This window comes from Heterocephalus glaber, unplaced genomic scaffold (assembly GCF_053883595.1).
Source record: "Heterocephalus glaber isolate CG9 unplaced genomic scaffold, H.glaber_assembly_v1.0 deba00001442, whole genome shotgun sequence".
In the NCBI taxonomy this organism is placed as follows: Eukaryota; Metazoa; Chordata; class Mammalia; order Rodentia; family Bathyergidae; genus Heterocephalus; species Heterocephalus glaber.
Genome location: NW_028258296.1, coordinates 2,332,948 through 2,351,786, shown reverse-complemented (window position 1 = coordinate 2,351,786; position 18,839 = coordinate 2,332,948).

Here is an 18,839-nt window from a genome sequence, read left to right as displayed (position 1 = left end):
ACGAGTATGATCTCCTCTGAGCCCGCCTGTGTAATAAAGGTTTTTCTCCACCTCTTGGGAGTGCCCTTTGGATTCTTGAGTCTTCAAATTGCAAGAGCCATGACCCGGAGCTGCGACACTGAGCTGTAATGCTCAGTTGCACCTCAGAGCTGTGCCACTTGGCTGTAGCACTGAGCTGCTCCGCTTTGCCACGACACTGGTGAGGGCAGGCAGCTTGGCCACAGCCTCCTCCTCCCAGGGGTCTCCTGGGTGGGAGGAGCCACGGTGCCTGTGACACGAGAGGCCGGGTCACTGCATCTCTACCAAGGGTGGGCTTGGGCCCCAGGTCGGGGCATCTGGAGGTGCTAGGGTGGCAGGATGGGCAGGGTGGGGGGATACGGCCTTGAGGGCTCGAGGCCGAGTGCACTGCACACATGCGTGCCACACAGCCTGCCGGTGGCCAGGGTTCCTGGAGGACACAGCGCAATGTCCCTCGGTGTCATTTTATGTCTCCCTTTGTCTCTCTCTGTCTCTCTGTCTCTCTGTTTTTGTGTCTCTGTCTCATTCGGTCCCCACGTGGAAGCCTCAGGCCAGACATGCATAGGCAGGGACAGGAACTGTGACTTGCAGCCTTTAGAAAGTTATTTTCTGGGCTGGGGATTTAGCTCAGTGCCACTGCACCTGCCTCGCAAGCTCAAAGTCTGAGTTTGATCCCAGGTAGCAAAAAAAGTTATTTTCCTTTCAAAGAGTCCAGCATTTCCCTTGCCCGCCTGTCCTCTTTCCAGAAGGGCCCTGGCGGGGTTAGTGGGAGCCAGGGGAGGTAGCCCTGTCCCCTGCCTATCCCTCCGGCTCTGGCTCTGGCTTGGTGGTCTCAGCATTGTGCTGAGCACGGCCACCTGGGCTCCACGAGGCCCAGCCATGCAGGCAGAGGGCCTGGCTCTGCTGCTGCTCAGGTGTAGGGAACAGGGGAAGGGGACGTGACTAGAACCTCTGCAGTAAGTCCTAGTCTCCTGCCAGCCACGGCAGCTCAAGGTGAGTTACAGGAAAGGTAGAAAAATGAGACTGAGAAGAAGCTCAGCTTTGGGTATGATTAGTGCTGCTCTGGGCAGCAAAGAAGAAAGCCCCCAGTCCATCGGGAGAAACAAATGTAACAAATGACTTCCAGAGAGTTCAGTACATCCAGGTAAACAAGATGGTAACAATCCCAAACAATGAGAAACTGAGTAGATGTTTGTTCCTCCCAGGATGTCTTCAACTGGAGAATCACAGCATCACCGGATCATTGAGGTCTCAGTTGTGACTGGAGGCCAAAATGGAATTATGTCTCAGAATTCCACAGCTGGGCTGTAGGCAGGAGAACTAAGCTAACCAAATGATTTTTCCCTAAAATTATGTAGCATTGCTCCCGACAGGTGCGGGCAGAGGCCCTCTCTGGGCATCCGAGGATGCTGTGCCCACTTCGGGCACTGAGCTCAATCTGGAGCTTTCACCACGCTCCTTGGGGTGCAGGGCAGCTCGAAGGCGGGGAGTCTGTGTCCCTGCAGTCACCCTGGGTCTGGGTGAGATGCCCAGAGGGTCAGCGCCTGTCTCAGAGCAGCTGGGCAAAAGCTGACTGTGGAGGCGCTGTCCTGTAATCCCAGCACTCAGGAGGCTGAGGCAGGAGGACCGACAGGAGTTCGAGGCCAGCCTGGCTGCATAGCAAGACCCTGTCTGAAAAGCAAAGCAACCGGCCTGGAGTTCAGTTCTTCCCTCCCCTTGATTGTGGCTGAGTTCTCAGGTGCAGGCTTGGAGCAGGACCCTGGGAGGTGTAAATACCGCTGGGTCACCACACGCCTGGCACCGGCCCACCAGCGCAAACGCTAACCCTGAGGTCTCTTCTCTCCCCTCTGCCCCGCCTGTTGTAGGCACTGGTTTATCTTAAGATGATGAAAAGTATAATATTCTGATGTCGTGTGCATGTGAAACACACTCCAAGGGCGAGGTGTTTACACCAACAAACACCTGCTGCGTGAAGACTGGGAGTGACCCGGCCGGAGGGATAAAAATAAATACCCGAAAGGCCTAGGAATCTGCAATGAACAAACACCGTGCTGTGAATGGGGCCGGCTGGGTGCCACCCACAGTGGGCTTCCAGCTGGGGTAAGCCATGGACAGAGAGGGAAGAAGGCTGCACCGAGACTGTCGGGAGCCAGCTCAGGAGTAAAGCTTCGCTCGGTTAAAGATGTGGAGGAGGCGCCCACTGAGGTCTTGTGAATCTGCGTACCCTTTCTAGTTAGCAGCGCTGAGATGTTTGTGAGGAGCAAGTTGCATTTCACCCTGGCAGAGAGAGAGAGAGAGAGAGAGGAGGGTTCATCATTCTGAGACGACATTAAATTATCTTTTGACACCAGTGGTATCTTTTTTATAACCGAAAATGGAAACAAGTCTGTCCTTGACCTTCAGAAAGCACCTGACTTCCCTAGTTTAACTATTCAAACAAACAACTGTGTACTCTGCAGTTCCTGTGATGATTTTGATTTACTGTAAATGACTGGATTTAATGAGCTAAATTATGCTGTTTAAATGCATTTTGTGAATGGCGCCGCGCTGCTTCCGAGCCGCTCTGCCTGTGCCCGGCCCGCTGTAAATGATACGGCTCAGACATGTGCACCTCGTCCATAACTCAGGCGTAGCAGCCCCAGCTTGGACACTTGGGAAGGAGCCTTTATCTACCCGGAGGATGCAGGCGATTTCTCAGCAGATCACTAGGTCTTGCCGACCTTGGCAGGCATACAGTGCTAATATTTTCACGCGGGTGAATGTTCTCGCACAATTTCTCTCATGTAGATGGCAGAAACAGGCTTTCCATTAGAGCTGTGTGTAGATGCTACATCTTCCCTTTCCATTTTTTTCTCCTTCAACAAACACTGACTGCTTTGGTTGCGAGGATGATTCCACCCCTGTTAAGCTTGTGTTTTCTCCCGGCTCCTCCACCCCGCCAGGGGATAATCAAATAAAGAGATGGTCCTTCGGGCTGGCTAGGGGCTCCGGAAGGACCATGCAAAATAACACCACGCTTTTCTTCTTTCTGAGTAATTCCAGAAATGCAAAGAAGAGCGTGACACTCGGGCTGTCCCCTTGTTGCGGAGATGTGAGGAACAGACTGCAGGAGTCGAGCAGGCATGGTAGCAGGATCCTGGCCCAAGGCTCACGAAGCACAGGGTCCTGGCTTTCTGGCATGGAAGTCTGCAGTGTGGGCACAGGCTTCCTGTGTCCTGTGCTCGGGCAAGGCGGGACACATCACTCACCACAGAAGTGACCACCAAGCCAGATGAGTAAGGGAAGGGGAGATGCCAGGGTTCTCCTCCTGGGAGGAAATGTTAGGCACAACTGGGAAACTCTTTCCTCGAAAACAAATGGGTTTTGTTTAAAAGCAATTAGTAGCTGGGTGACCCAGGCCTGAAATCCAGCACTTTGGGAGGCTGAAGCAGAAGGATTCCAAGTTGGAGCCCAGGTTGGGCAACTTAGTGACTTAGTGGGATCTTGTCTCCAAATACAACAAAACAAAACAAAACACAAGATCTGAGGATGTAGCTCACTGAGAGACCCTGGGTTTAATCTCTAGTACAAAAAAAAAAGGAAAGAAAGAAAGAAATTAGTTCCCAGTTTATTACTCAAGAGAAACCCACGAGATTTGTTAACCATTTAGCATGACGCTTTCTCTTTTCCCCTCTGAGATGAGTATCCATCGTGGCAGTACTTCTTTTATTCTCTGAAGAAATGCTTGTGAGACAGGTATTTATTTACTGTTTAGTTTTTTGTTAGTACATATTTGCAATACATAATGAATACGGTCACTGTAAGCAGTCGGTACATCTCATCTTAGTTCTTTTTTATTTCTCATTCTCTTCCCCTCTCTACCCTCTCCCTCCATCCTTGGATCCCCTTCCCATCTGCAAAAGATCTACTTCCCTCTTATGGCTTGTGTCTAGATGTCCCCCAAAGTCTCATGTGGTCATAGGTGGGCTTTTTCAGAGGTGGCTGGATCTAGGGCATGATGCTGGAATTAATTCATGGTGCAGTGCTAGGATCAAGGGCACCGGGATTAAGGGTGTGAGTGTTATCCTCCCTAAGTAGTCTGGGTAAGATATAAGGGATAGAAAGAGCTGTGGTTGTCCCTTGCTTGCTTTGCTGCCTTCTGCCCACCATGGACTGTTTCTCCTCTTCAATGTCACCCTGCCTTGGAGCCAGCCGACTATGGGCTGAAACCTGTACACACTGTGAGCTGAATAAACCTTTCCTCCTTTAACTTTGGGTGTCAGGCATTTTGTCCCAGCAATGAGAAAAGTAAGACTCCCCTGTTTCCTAGTTCTGTCTTTCCTTTTGCTCTTTAAATTATTTATACTTTGGGTTTCTCATATAAGAGAAACCATGCAGTGTTTAACCTTTTGTGTCAGACTTATCTCATTTAGCATAATGGTCTGAAGGTGGAACTATTTTCCTACAAATGACTCAAGTTTATGCTTCTTTATGGCTGAGTGGTCCTCTGTTGTGTATCCATACCACATTTTCTTCATCCATTCATCTGTCGATGGACATGTAGGCTGCTCCCAAGATTAGTTATTGTGAGTTGTGCTACTATAAGCATGGGTGTGCATGGCGTGCTGTAACCTGATGTCTTTGACTCTTTGGGGGAGATACTCAGAAGTATAGCTGAGTCAAATGGAGTTTGTATCTTTAGTTCCTTGAGGACTCTGCACTGATTTCCATGGTGGTTGCACTGGTTTACATTTCCACCAACAATACAGAGGGCTCCTTTGTCCCTGCAGTCCTTCTGGCATTTGTAGTTTTTTGAGTACTTGGTGATGGCCATTCTTTCTGGAGTATGATGGAATCTCAATGTTGTTTTGATTTGCATTTCTCTAAAAGCCAAAAATCCTGAACACTTTTTCATTTACTTATTGGCCATGTGTAGATTTTATTCTGAGAAGTTTCTATCATATTCATTTCAGTTGCTCATTTTCTTTATTATTACTTTGGGGGGGTCTAATTTTTGTGAGTTCTTTGTATATTTTAGGTATTAGTCTTCTCTCTGAGGAATAGCTGGAAAACATTTTCCCATTCTATAGGCTGCCTGTTCACTCTGTTGGCTGTTTCTTTTGCTCTGCAGAGGCTTTTTAATTTAATGCGATCCCATTTGTTGATTCTTGGTATTATTTCTTGTGCCATTGGGGTTCTGTTCAGAAAGTCCTCGTCTACACCTATGTCTTCAAAAATTTTACCCAGTTTATTTTCTAGAAGATTCAGTGTTTCTGTTTTAATGTCTAAGTCTTTAATCCACTTCATTTTAGGACAGGTTGAGAGATATGGGTCTAGATTCATTCTTCTGCATGTGCATAAGCACCCTTGAGTAAATAGGCTGTCTTTGCTCCATTGTATGTTATTGGACCCTTGGTCAAAAATCAGCTGGCAGTAGGTGCTCAGCGTTGCTCCTGCATCCTGTGTGCCATTCCACCGGTCAACATGTCTGTTTTGTGGAGTATCATGCTGTGTTTACCATTGTGGCTTTGTAGTGCAACTTGAAGTCTGGGATTATGATGCCTCCTGCCTTGCACTTGTTCCCCCAGATTTCTTTGGCTCTTCTCCATCACTTCCATTTCCATATACATTGTAGAATTATTTTTCTAGTTCTGAGAGAAAAGATAATGATATTTTAATGGGGATTGCATTAAATCTATATGTTATTTTTGGTAGTATGGCCATTTTGACCATGTTAGTTCTGCCTGTACAGGAGTAGGGGATGTCTTTCCATTTTCTAATGTTTTCTTCAATAACCTTTTTCAGAACAGTATAGTTTTCATTTAAAGTTCTTCACTTCCTTGATTAGGTTAATTCCTGAGTATTTCGGTTTTTACAAAGCTGTTGAGAATGGGATTGTTTTTCCAACTTCTTTCTTGGTGGGTTCATTGTTGGTGTACAGGAACAGTATTGATTTTTGTGTGTTGGTTTTGCATCCTGCTACTCTGCTGTATTTAATAGTTCTAGGAGTTTTTTGGGTCTTCAGTGTAAGGATTGTGTCACCTGTGAATAAGGATAATTGGGCTTCTTACTTTCCTATACATAACCCTTTTATTTCTTCCTCTTGCCTGATTGCTCTGGCTAATGTTTTTTTTTTTGGTACCAGGGATCAAACTCTGGCCCTTGCGCTTTCGAGGCAGGCAGCGGAACCACTGAGGTAAATCCCTGGCCCCAAATTACATTAGCAAGCACTTTATTTGTTTTTGTTTTTGTTTTTTGGTACTGGGGATTGAACTTGGGTTCTTGGGCTTGCGCAGCAGGCAAGCAGCAAAACCGCTGAGCTAGATCCTCAGCCCTCTGGCTAATGTTTTGAGCACTATATTGAGAAGGAATGGTGGTAGCAGTCACCCTTGTCTTGTTCCTCATTTTAAAGGAGAAGCTTCAATTTTTCCCCATTTAGTGTAATAATGGCAGTGGGTTTGCTTAAATGGCTTTTGTTAGTTTGAGATATGCTTATGTTTGTCAGTTTTTTGTTTTTTGTGGGGTTTTTTGGTACCAGGGATTGAACTTGAAACCTTGTGCTTTCTAGGCAGGTGGTAGAACCACTCAGCTAAATCCCCGACCCCTGTTGTCAGTATTTTTTTCATGATGGCATGTTGAGTTTTGTCAGAGGGTTTTTCTGAGTCTATGGGGATGATCATGTCGTTTTTTTCCCTGGTTCTGTTGATGTATGGGTTATATTTTCTGATTTGTGTAGATTGAGCCATCCTTGCATCCCTGGGATGAAGCCTACTTGGTCATGATGCTTGATCTTTTTGATGATTTGTTGAATTCTGTTTGTCAGTATCTTCTTGAGGCTTTTTGCGTCTATGTTCATTAAGGGAATTGGCCTGTCATTCTCTTTTTTTGTTAAATCCTTGCTCGGTTTTGGAATCAGGGCAATGCTAACTTCCAGGAATGACTTTGGTGGACCTCTTCCCTTTCAGTTTCTTTGAAGAGTCCAAATTCCCTGAAGTTCTGGTAGAATTCTGTGGTGAATCCATCAGGTCCTGGGCTTCTCTTTGTTGGTAGGGTTTTTATTATTGTCTCTATTTTATTGCCTGATAGTGGTCTAGTTAAAGGTTTTATATCTTCTTGGTTCAATTTTAGTAATTCATATGTGTGCAGGAATTTCTCCATTTCTTTCAGGTTCTCCAATTTATTGAAAAATAAATTTCTAAAGTAGTTTATTATAATCCTCTATATTTCAGCAGTGTTTGTTGCTTTCCCCTTTTTTATTTTCAATTGCATTGGTACGGGTTTTTCTTTCCTTTTTAAAGTAAGTTTGGTTAAGGATTCAATTAATTGTTTATTCTTTCAAAAAAATAAATCTTTGATTCATTGGTCCTTTGTATTTTTCAGTCTCATTTTTATTAATTTCTGCTCTGCTTTTTATAATTTCTTACCATCTATTAATTTAAGATTTACCTTGTTCTTGTCTTTCCAGGACCCTGAGAAGCATCATGAGGTCACTTATTTGAGATCACTCTGTCCTTTCCATGTGAGCATTCACAGCTGTTAACTCCCACTTGGAACTTCTTCCCTTGTGTCCTAGATGTTTGGCATTTGTGCTTCTGTTGTCATTTGATTCTAGAAACTGTTTTTTTTTTTCTGTGATTTCTGTAACCCATTGAGTATCCATTAATGTATTGTTTAATTTCTGTGTATTTGTGTAATTTCTTTTGCTGTTGATTTTTTTGTTTTTGGTACTGAACTTGGGACCTTGCACTTGTGAGGCAGGCAGCGGAACCACTGAACTAAATCCCTGGTGCCCTGCTGCTGATTTCTAGCTTTATTCCACTATGATCTGAGAGTATGCAGTGAATTATTTCTATTGTTTTGTAGTTATTTAGGCATGCTTTATGCCCGAAGATATGGTAGAGATCTGTTAAGTCTACTTGTTCCATGGTGTGGTTTGACTCTGATGTTTCTCTGTTAATTTTTGTCTGGTTGCCTTAATTGTGAGGGAGGGGTTGAAGTCCCCCCACCCTGACTGTATTGGTGTCCATCTGTCCTGTGTACCAACAGTCAGTGCATAGATATTTGTGATTTTTATTCCTTCCTGTTGAATTTTTCCATTCACCAGCATGCAGTGACCATCTTTATGTCTTATGACAAATTTTGGCTGAAAGTCAGCTGTGTCTGATGATAAGACAGCTACCCCTGCTTGCTTCTGGGCTCTGGTTGCATGGGGCATCGTTTTCTACTCTTTGCTTTTAGTCTATGAGCTTCCTCTTGGGTAAGGTATGTCTCCTGTAGGCAGCTGATGGTTGTACTTTGCTTTTTTGAGACAGGTCTGACTATGTAGTTTGAGCTGACCGCAAATTCACAGTGACCCTCTGCCTTGGCTTCCGGAGTGCTGGGAAGTTAAGACCTCTGACGTTGAATATTATTATTGCAGGCTGTTTACTGGATTCTGCCACGGCAACACTTCCATTGTTTGAGGAAAGATAAAGAGACAGCAGCTTCTAGGAGAGCCATAATGAAGGTTTAGGAAAAACGGCTTCAAATTTAAGCAATCTGTCAGTGGTTCTGTGTGCCATTATATTACAGGGATACAGATCAAAATGAAAGTCAAGAGCCTTATTTCCGGAGAAGTTTCATGATCATAGCTCTGCCTCAGTGGCTTGGCTGCAGTAACAGTGCACCACACTCAGGGGGCTCACGCAGCGACGTTTACCTCCTCACAGCTCTGGAGCTGGGGGCCAGGAGTGGCCCCAACATAGTCAGTTCCGGAGAGTCATCCTCCAGGCCGCAGGCAGCCCAGGTCGCTGCGTCCCACAGACCTCTTTTCGGGTGCAGGTGTGGAGACAGCAGATGCTCGGTGTCGCCCCTTCTGAGGACACTAATTCCTCCAGGCCAGGGCCCAGCCTCATGACCTCAGCAGCATGTTAGCTCCCTGTGCTGTCTCCAAACCCGGGTGCAGAGGGGCTTCGACATGTGAGTGTGGTGAGGTAGGAGGAACCGTTCAGCCCTTGGGGAGCTCAGCGTATCCCAGGCAGGGGTTCGCCTCGTTTCCTGCCTAGAAGTGAGAGTTGCTGTCTGATGCACCTGATGTGGTTCAGAGTCAAAGCCCCATTCCTCAGCTTCCTGAACCTTAGTGGTTACCGAGAGCAGGCGTTCCCTGTTACTTAGCCGTCTTGGTCCTTTCATCTAAGCATTTCTGGTTGGCAGACAGGCATGTGCGGTACTGTGGCCCCTTCTTAAGAAGAACTGGAGGCAGAGAACGGTATGAAGTGGGTGTTTCAGCGGTGGTTCTCTACTTTCATATTTTATTCCTATGGGAGAGTTCTACACAAAGGTAAAATGGCATAATAAATGTCCACGTACTCCGCATACACCTGCATTCACCTGCAGGTTTCTAGTCTGCAACTAAGTAGTTTAATCGTGACGGTGTTGTCCTTTAGCACTTGCTAGATGACTTTCTGTAAAATTTCTTTTCTGTACATGTCTGTGTTCCTTGTCGGGCGTTGGTACTGCACACGCTGCACCCTAATCCTTAGACTTCCTCCCCTCCCCTCGGTCCACCTCTCCGAGGACTGAACGAGCATGTGGATTCCCCTGATGACGTGAAGTCCAGGAACTGGGTTTCACAACAAACCCAGCCTCTAGCAAGAAGTCAGAGCTCAGTTTATCTTGATGTTTTGAAGATGATTTTTTAAAAAGTCGGATGCATAAAATGTGAGCCGAGGCCTGCCAAGGCCCGCCAGTCATAGCCAGCAAAGAGCCCTAGAAGCGTGGACCTGCAGAGAGAAGTGAGCCAGTGCGGGTCCCTCGGGTTAGTGAGAGTCGTGGCTTTGAATCTGGCGACTTGGGCGCCCATGAGGGTGAGTGGCGCATTCCGAGGAGGCCGAGGGAGAGGACTCGCTGTGGTCCTTTGAGCACACCGCCCTCGGCAGCTCCCCGAGGCCTCATTTGACGCGTCTCTCCGTGTTAGTCGCTCTGTATTTGTTTGGAAGCAGCAGTACATGGCACAACTCATATTTTAAAATATAATGGCAAATACATGCTAGCAATCTGACCTTGGAGCTCACCTCTTTGGCCTTTTTCTTAGGATCACAGCATGAAGTCGCTTCCGGGAAGGGGGCCAGCCTTCTCAAGAAACTCGCAAGGAACAAACCCAGCCTGAGGAATGGAGAGACTTTTGTGTGCCGTTCTGCTCTAACTCCAGTTTCCTACCTTCGAGGAGGGGGTGGCAAAAGGAGGGGTAGGAAAGGAGCACCAGGGATTGAACCTGAGGCCTTCGTACCCAGCAACATCCACAGGCCTTCTTACGTTTGGAGCCCAGATCCTGCTATGTTGTCGAGTTGCCCAGGTTGGGGTTGAACTTCTGAACCTCCGGCCTCCGCTTCCCACAGTGCTGGGCTTACAGGTGTGCACGCCATGCCTGGCTTTGTGGGCTTTGATGAAACTTGGGGCCAGGAGCGTAGCTCAGTAACAGGAGCACTTGCCTCATTAGTCATAAATTATTAGTGATAAGGCTCTGAATTTGATTTCCAGGACTACAGAATAAATAAATAACAAAGAATATTTGGTTTATAAAAATCAGCTTTTGAGGCAGTCCCCAGCACTTGGGAGGCTGAGGCAGGCGGCTTTTGAGCCTAAGACTGGTTGGGACTACATAGCAAGATCCTTCCTTCCTTCCTTCCTTCCCACCTTCCTTCCTTCCTTCCTTTCTTTCTTTCTTTCTTTCTTTCTTTCTTTCTTTCTTTCTTTCTTTCTTTCTTTCTTTCTTTCTTTTTCTTTCTTTCTTCCTTCCTTTCTTTCTTTTTCTTCCTTCCTTCCTTCTTTCTGTCTGTCTTTCTTCCTTCTCTTTCTTTCTTTTCTTTTCTTTTCTTTTTCTCCACCCCCTCTTTTTCTGAGACAAGGTCTTGCTACGTATTCCAAGTTGCCCTTGAACTCACCATGTAGCCCAGGCTGGCCTGGAGCTCACAGTGATCCTCCTGCTTCAGCCTCCCAAGTGCTAGGATTATAGCTGTGTGCCATCATGGCTACTTTAAGACCCTGTTTCAGGGGGGAGGAAAGCAGGGCCTGGTGGCACATGCTTGTAATCCCAGCACTTTGGAAAGGTGAGGCAGGAGGATCACAGATTCAAGCCCAGTGTGGGCAACTTAGCCATATGTGAAAACTTGCCTCAAAATAAAAAATAAAATTAAAAGGGACTGGGGTTGTAGCTCTATGCAAAAACCCTGAGTTCAATCCTCAGTATGGAAAACAATCACAATTTTGACAAAAAATTCAGAAAAAGGAGTATTCGCCCAAAGAACTCATTTAAATAACAAGTTTCCCAAATGGCCCTAAATGTAATTACATTAAAGAATGTTCTGTTTCAGCCTAAGATCCATGGAATACTTCAGTTACACAAAACAAGATACAGACATTTGAAATCTCCACAAAAGAGAATAGGATAATAGAAATAAACTTGTAGATGAAAACATTAGAAATGAGGTAAAATTCAACACAAAGATGTCCTGCATAGTCTCACATCTTTAGAGCTATAGACATGCTCAAGTTTATTCTTTTTTTTTTTTGGTACCAGGGATCGAACTCGGGTCCTTGTGCTTGCGCAGCAGGCAGCGAAACCACTGAGCTAAATCCCTGGCCCCTCAAGTTTACTCTTGAACATTAGTGGAGTTCATGGTTCAACCTAAGAAGTTTGAGTACTAATGAGGTGTTAGCAGACTTGTAGAAAATACAGGTCAGGTAATAGGATAATGTGAAATAGGAAGAAAAGGGGCCAAGGGGAAGGGTAGGGGAAAGGAAAGAAGGGAATGGAATTCATATGAGAAAAAGAAAAAATGGAAACAAAGTCTTTGTAAATGGGGAGGGATGGAGGGGGTGAAGGGAGGGCAGGGGAAGGGGAAAAAGAAGAACCAAGAGATTATGCAAAGGTGCAAATTTCCAATGATGAATGAAACTGTATTGTATACCTAAAATGTACCAATATAATTAAGTTTTTAAAAAAAGAAAATACAGGCCAGGTGTATACTGGATTTTACAAGAATTATAGTCAAACGCTGTAGTCAGAACATGAATTTTTAAAACATTTTGTTTTATTGAGTTCTGAGACAGGATCTTGCTATGTAGTCCAGGCTGGCATTGAACTCACTATGTAACTCATGCTGAGCCTCCTGCCTCAGCCTCCCCAGCGCTGGGATCACAGGCGTGCACCACCATCCCCGGCAGAACCTGAGTTTAAAACTCGGAGTTAATGTTGCTATTCTTGCTTTTAACCCACTGCAAGGCCAAGCCTTTTTTAATGATCTGAACTACACCTGTGCTTGAGGCTCTCAGGGAACAGTTCCGCGCTCGCCCTCTGTGGACCATATTTGCACACAGACGCATTTCTCCGTGGACGATGAAGGGCTGCCCTGGTCCCGACGCTCCCTGTCTTTCTCGTGCGACCTCCCATTCGCGGCTCCCCACCGCCCTGCCTATCCCGGTCGGGCTCTGTCTCTGCTTGGTCCCTGCAGTACGGTTTTGGGCGCAGTCCGTCTAGGAAGAGCAGGACGTCTTGTTAGGCCGATAGGTGAAGAATGGAGTTCGGTATAAAACTTCTGAACGAGCCGCTCCGTGGCCAATTTGACTGCAAAGGCTGAAAGTTCTTCTTGGAAAACATCAAGGGCCAGCGTCCTGGCACGGAGCACAAAACCGACTTTGGATCAGGGCAAATGTCCTCGCTTTGGCTGGGAACATCTGCAACGCTTCCGAAGTGCTTTTCAAAGCTGGCACGCCTGGCGCTTTCTTCGGTGTATTTCTCCGGTGAGTAATTTCGCCAGAGCTGGACAATTTTCGGCCGTTATTCCCTGGAGTTTCTGCTTCCGGCCCTGTCCTCTCCGCCCCTGCCCGGTGGGCAGCGTGGCACCGCCGCACTGTGCTGCCCGGACATGGGCAGTTTCCTCTCCCCCAGGTCCGCACGCGACAGCCCCGCGAGGCCTCCGCACTCCGGGCGCCTGCACCATCCCTGCCATGCCAGCCTCTTCCGTCTTTCGGTGTAGTTCCGAGCTTTGCTCTCCCCTCCCGAGGACCTGGAAACGGCCTCTCCCTTGCCAGTTTCGTCTTTAGGTTTTTCTGGTAAAACCTGAGAAACTCAGCCCAGGGCGAATCTGCCGAGTTCCGAGTTCCGACCCCTTCCTCTGTCCGTCTTCAGTCCTGCGAAGTCCCCACTCCCCAGCCCAAGTGCCCCACTCCCAGCTCCCAGCCCAGCTCCCAGATTTCCCCTGTTGGGATCCCGTTCTTTCTGAGCACTTCTTATTTTCTATATTCATCTAATGCTTCAGTTTCTCCATCATAGCCACACATGATATCCTATAAAACTCAGTGTACTTTAGGACTCTTAAGTGGGAAGAATGGTTTCCAACTTTCTATTAGTTTACTCTAAGACCGTTTAGTATACAGTACTTAAAGGAATTTATGTAAACAATTGAAACCTTTCTTTGGGGAAATTAACACAACAAAATTTGATTGCATGGCATGATTTCGTATTTCCAGATGTTAATATTTAATCATACGCAGAGCCATTTAGCTAAGTGCATTAGCGCGACTCATTTAGAGCAGGCCAGTAATTGTCCTATTAACTGTGGCCTCGAGATCCGCCCTGCTGGGCGGCTGGAGGGGCCGCTCCCAGCACCCACGGAGATGGCTCCGATCTGCTGAAAATCCTGTTAACATCTAATTACTTAGGAGAGCCGGCCAGGGAATAGCTAATGAGCTCCCGGAGCCCACGGGAGGGAACCGTTACTAAGGAAGGAAGCGTCTCCTGCCCTCCGATTGCCCTGCCCCCCCCATTGCCCTGCCCCACGCGGGTGTGACTGCTGCCTTATAAGACGTGACTGTCGTTTGTTGGTTTTTAATTGTGTCATGCATTTTTTTGGTTGTATGAAAATAACTTAATTTCCCATAAGGAGAAATGATATGAAACTTAAATAATGTATAATTCATTTCCTCCCAAATATTTGATTCTCATTGTTATCAAAATGCTTTAAAAAGTATACCCAGCTGGGGAAAAACACGATGATTAAAAGACCCTGAATTTTTTTTTTTTTTTTTGGTACGGGGATCGAACTTGGGTCCTTGAGCTTGTGCAGCAAGCGTCGAAACCACTGAGCTAAATCCCCAGCCCCCTGAATTTTTGTTTTGAGTCAGGGTCTTGCTGTGTAGTCCACATCACCATCAAACTCATGACCCTCCTGCCTCAGCCTCCCAAACGCTGAGTGAGGTCACCACGCCTGGCTCTGAATTTTTCATTTAGATTTAAAACATGTTAATCAAACTCTGAGAAGGCTCATTCTCTGCAACCACCTTAAAAATATTGTTTAAAAATTGATTTATTGAAAAGGAAAACTCATTTGTCTCTCTTGTTTCGGACATATATTTCTGAGAATCTCCACGTAGTTTACATTTTGCTCTCTCTTTAACAATTAGCACTATCTTTTCTTTTTCAAATCTGACCTAAGTTTTATGTTCACTAGACTGACTCTCCATTTCTGTATACTTAGGACTTTGCTTTCTTAACATTTGATGGGTTAATCTTGGAAGCAGCCTGTGTGTCCATCAACAGACAAGTGGATAAAGCAAATGTAGTGTTTGCACGCCATGGAGCACTACCCTGCCACAGAGAAGGGCAGACTTGAGCTATTCGTAGGAAATGGATGCACCTTGCAACCATGATGTTAAGTGCAATAAATTAGACACCAGCTTAGATACCACATGGTTTCTCTTATATGAGAAACCCAAAATATAAATAAATCAAAGAGCAGACTAAAAGATAGGTAATAGGAAGTAGGGAGAGAGATCTTTCTCCATGTGAGGGAGGTCAGGAGACAGAGAGAGGGAGCAGGGACAGGAGAAGGAAGGGAAGAAAGAAGAAATGGAGGTATTTTGTGCGCATGCCCTGTGTGCTGCGGATGTGGATTATTACAAAAATCAGATGCGCGATGCACCACAGTGGCCAGCCTACCGGCTTCCAGTCAGACAGACTCAGACCTTCAAGTCCTGGCTCTTCTCACCCCCCCCCCCCGCGCCTCGGTTTCCCCTTCTGTGCAGTGGGGCATGGCGGGAGTGTGAGAACCGCAGGAGGGCGCAAGGCTCTGGCGCGGAGCGTGGGAAGCGCTGCGCTCAGCACCCCGCACTATGTGGGCGCAGGGACGACAGTTATTTCTGAAGACTAATTAAAGTTTGGAATATGAAAGAATTGTGAAATCTCAAAGATTCATTAAAAACTAATGTAGAGTGAATTTCTATTATCCTAATGGACTTCTATCATCACATCCATATTAAATTTGTTGAAAAAATTAAAAACTGGCTATTTTTAGTAACATGTGGTGAACTTCATTTCTAAGTTTATCAAGTTTTTAGCCGGGGTTTCGCTCTGAAACAGGATGGCTGTCAGCAGGCGTCGCCAGAAACACGAGGCGGGCTGGTGATGCATGACTTAGAAAAATACCCTCAACAGTGACAGAGCGTTATTGGAATATTATATAAGGTTTTAATGATTGAGGAGAAAAAAGACTATTACATATTATTTCAACAATTAACAGTGTAACTATTATTTAAAATTATTATCTGGCCTACAGAACTCTGGCAGTTGAGATTCTTATCCAGACAGTGTTTTTATTTTCTATCACTTGATTACATATCAAAATTAGATTTTCTTTTGCCTATAGATCAGACGGGGACTGTTTTTAAAGTGATCTACAATGATTTTCTTTACTTTGGAAAAAGAGGTAGAATTGTTACAATGTTTTCACATAGAATAAGCTCTTCTATACTTGAGATTCCTTTCTTGAATAGTTCATTGAGTCTAACCTCAACTTTATTTATTTATTTATTTATTTTTTGAGGCAGAGTCTCACTCTTTAATCCAGGCTGGTCTTGAACTCACTCTGTAGCCCTGGCTGGCCTTGACCTTGTGGTGATCCTCCTGCCTCAGCCTCTCAAGTGCTGGGATCACAGGTGTGCAGCACCACACCCGGCTTCTTACAGCAGCTGTATGAAGTAGCTGTAGAGTAGGTATTACAGCAGTAAAAGGAAGCTGAGAAGTTTTGTCCACAAGATATTCACGTACATTATGCATATGACGAATAAGGATGTTCAGCACATTACGCTACAGTGCTTAAAGTGGTTTGGTGATATTTTGTGAGTGGAACAGTTTACATAAGCTTGTTTTCTTTTAAAAAGTCTGAATGAGGGCTAGGGATTTAGCTCAGTGGTTCCACTGCCTGCCTTGAAAGCGCAAGGACCCAAGTTCAATCCCCAGTACCAAAAAAAAAAAGTCTGATTGAGATAATGATCCTGTTTGTCAGGAGAAGATGTCAGCATGAATGGGTTTGCTGACTTTCCTTGTCAGAACGTTTATATACGATAAATGACCACTGTTGAGTGTATTTTATCTGGCAGACATGCTATAATCATGTACTCAGCACCAGCGAGAGGACTCAGGGACGAACACTGGTCACTGGTCTGTTCATTCTCGGGATGGGAACTGTGCCGTGTGCCCCTCCACATCCACACATTGGAGCTCAGGCCCCGGGGACGGTGTGAAGAGGCAGCCATGGGGAGTGTGGCATGAGCGCCCCGCTGGATGGGATTCTCACTCTCTCTGTTCCTGGAGGATGAGGCAGGAGGGTCTCAGAGGCCAGCAGAGGCCTCTCGGCCCCGCACATGGCTCTGCCGCTGCCTGGACCTTGGGCTTCCCAGCCTGGAAGAACGAATGTCTGTGGTGTAGACATCACCCAGTCTAAGCGGCATGAACAGCCTCAGACAAGGATGGGATGTCCCTGCATCGGTTTTTACCTCTCTTAGCCCGTGTTTGCAGTATGGAACAGTCACACTCGCCGTGGGGAGGTGGGACCCAGACACAACACCTCTCGGTTCCATTCCCATCCCTTCCTCCCTCCGCCCGTCTCCTGGTCTCTCCCTTAAGGCCTCCGAATTGAACAAGCCAGACAAGGTAGGAGCAGCGGAGTTGTGCGATGAAGGCTCACACCCCACCTGGGACCCGCTGCTGACAGCGCTGCTCAGCCCCGCTCCACGCCACGGTCCCGGAGAGCAGACGCTTTGCCTCCCCCAGAGCTGCCTCGGCCCTGTCGGTCCGAGGTTAACTCTGCTGAGCGGAGTCAAGGCTCCAGCTGTGCCTAGCGGGCGACGCTGTCCCTGCCGCCTCCCAGGCCTCCCGCAGGTGGATCCGGGTCACTGTGGCCTGCTTCCCCACGGGTCGGTTCCCGTGATGACCCACACGGACCAATACAGGTGGCCCGGCTCCTCCAGGCAGCAGCTGCTCCCCACCCAGGGAGATGCTGATTCGAAACAGCTGATGTGTGACCCTCCTTTGGACCTACAGAAAAGGGAATTTTCAGAGGATCCTATCTAACATTGTTCCTAAGATGATTTAAACCAGCTGAAAGTGTGATAAAATTACCCAAATAATCACAACTCCAAAAATGTTTATTGTGTCACGGCTTCAAGTTTTCTTTCTACTTTTCTGTCGATTTCACCTTGATTACTGCTTTTGGGCTTGGTTTCTTCATCAAATGATATTTTATTATCAAAAAATTAATTGCATAATATACCTGTCGCTCCAAATACTAAATTATATATATTTTAATGTTAATGAGCCTGGACACCAACAGGCTCTATCTAACAAGCAATATTATCTGACTTTTTAAAGGACTTTTAAGTGTCAGGGTATAGTGGGTAGTGTTTAATTTCTAAGTTTTGGCACAGTTTTGAAAAATATCCATTTCAATATCATACAGTACAAATAAGACATTTTCATTGTTGCTGACAAACTGGAAGATTTTGTTAGTCTCTAATTTGAAAATTATTACTATGCTTCCTCTGAAAACTAAAACTTGAAGCCCTATTACACACGGTTCTGATTTATTCTGATAATACTATGAAATAATCTTATAATTTTTGCAAAATAGAGTTATGACAAAGGGAATTTATTCAGGAATTTATTATTCTCCCTCCGAAGAAAATGTAATGTTCCAAAAGTCAATTTTTTCATGGAAAGGGTGAAGATTAACATTCTTTTCTTACTTAAATCTAAAGCAGCCACGGAGTGAGCTGAGCCCCATAAGGTAGAGCGGAGCCATAGGAGGCCGCAGTGCCTCATGGTCAGACCTCGGCCTGGAAGGTTCAGGGGAGGGAGGCACAGGGCGGTGCTGCACGGATGGCGGGAAGCCCCCACCCCACCCATCAGGGAATCCAGCAGCCCCGAGCTGCGACACAACGAGGGTCCCCAAGTTCAGAGCCCGGCGCAAGGCTTCCATAGATTGGTAGCACAATGAGAAAAATAAGGACAACGTGACATTTCCATGAGGCCACATTTATCGAATCAAAAGGAATATTTGTGTTTTTTCTTTTTGTTTTTCAGTGGTTTATCTTTTATGAAATGACAGGAAATGATGTTCTCCCAGGTTTCTGTTTGCCAGAGTAAACAGTCGGCTCTCCCGAGTGGCTCCTTGACATCTTCCTGAAACGCTCCTCAAATCTCAGTCCTGCAGGCGTCTGTCACTCACAGCCACTGTTTGGCCAACACGAGGAAGGTGGTGACTCCCACAAGTTGGGACAGTGTGAAGACGGGGCGGGGCATGAGGCAGAGTGTGGGTGACCGTCCCTGGCACCTCAGTCGCCTCTGCTCGTGAGTTCCACTGGACACTGGAGGAGCCCCAAGTTCCAGCCGGCTGGAGATCTGCCGATGTCCTTGGCCCCAGGACCCGCCAGGCGAGTATTTCCTGAGTCAGAGGCTCCTGCAGCAGGCAGGGCGAGGGCAGGAAGCCTGGGACCAGAGTGCGGGCGAGGGGCCTGAGGACCCGGCC